The sequence below is a fragment of the Trichechus manatus genome, unplaced genomic scaffold (genome assembly GCF_000243295.1).
Source record: "Trichechus manatus latirostris isolate Lorelei unplaced genomic scaffold, TriManLat1.0 scaffold00092, whole genome shotgun sequence".
Taxonomy (NCBI): domain Eukaryota; kingdom Metazoa; phylum Chordata; class Mammalia; order Sirenia; family Trichechidae; genus Trichechus; species Trichechus manatus.
The window spans coordinates 3,428,572-3,430,112 of NW_004444028.1; positions in this window are offsets into that span (position 1 = coordinate 3,428,572).

Sequence of the window (1,541 nt, forward strand, 5' to 3'; positions counted from 1 at the left end):
TCCTCACAACTGGACCAATAAGCAACATCATGATAAACGGAGAAAAGATTGAAGTTGTCAAGGATTTCATTTTACTTGGGTCCACAATCAACACCCATGGAAGTAGAAGTCAAGAAATCAAAGATGTATTTCATTGGGCAAATCTGCTGCAAAAGACCTCTTGAAAGTATTGAAGAGCAAGATGTTACCTTGAAGACTAAGGTACGCCTCACCCAAGTCACAGTATTTTTAATCACCTTATATGCATGCGAAAGCTGGGCAATGAATAAGGAAGACCGAAGAAGTGACACCTTCGAATTGCGGTGTTGGAGAAGAATATTGAATATACCATGGACTGCCAAAAGAATGAACAAATCTGTCTTGGAAGAAGTACAGCCAGAATGTTCCTTGGAAGCAAGGATGGTGAGACTATATCTTACATACTTTGGACATGTTATCAGGAGGGATAAGTCCCTGGAGAAGCACATCATGCTTGGTAAAGTAGAGAGTCATCAAAAAAGAGGAAGACCCTCTACGAGATGGATTGACGCAGTGGCTACAACAATGGGCTCAAGCATAACAAGGATTTTGAGGATGGCACAGGACCAGGCAGTGTTTTGTTCTGTTGTACATAGGGTCACTATGAGTCAGCACCTAACAAAAACAACAACTGCCATTGAGTCGATTCCAATTCATAGCGACCCCATAGGTCTCCCAGGGATGTAAATATTTAAAGAAGCAGACTGCCACATCTTTGTCCCATGGATCCGCTGGTAGTTTCAAACTGCCAACTTTTCGGTTAGCAGTTGATTGCATTAACCACTGTGCCACCAGGGCTCCCTGAGAAACATATATAAAGGATCTTAAATCAGTGATCTTTGTAGGAAAGAACCACTTGGAGTTGGAGGGCCATTTTCGCTTTGATGTGAAGTACCAGTCACAGAGTATTGGATGTGAAAGAGGCCTGGGTCGTTGAGTACACTTAGCCAGTTTATTTTATTTATTTATTTTCACTTAGCCATTTTAGATTGCAAAATTGAGCTGCATGAAGGAGGATGACTTTTCCAAGTTTATACAGTGATTCATAGGCAGATTTTTAAAAAAAATAAAAACAACATCCTCACCAATCACCATTGTTTTCTATAGGTTCTATGGAAATAGGTGAGAAATGGGTCTTGCATGGAAGCAGAAAACCTGGCAAGATAGTAAAGGGTCAAGAGTGTGTGGCTGGCACTTTGGAAATCAATTTGGTGCTTCCTTAAAAAGCTAGAAATAGAAGTACCATACGATGTAGCAATCCCACTCCTTGGAATATATCGTAGAAACATAAGAGCCGTCACATGAATATGCACACCCATGTTCCTTGCAGCACTGTTCACAATAGCAAAAAGATGGAAACAACCTAGGTGCCCATCAATGGACAAATGGGTAAAAAAATTATGGTATATTCACACAATGGAATACTACACAATGATAAAAAACAATGATGAATCTGTGAAACATTTCATAACATTAAGGAATCTGGAAGGCATTATGCTGAGTGAAATTAGTCAGTTGCAAAA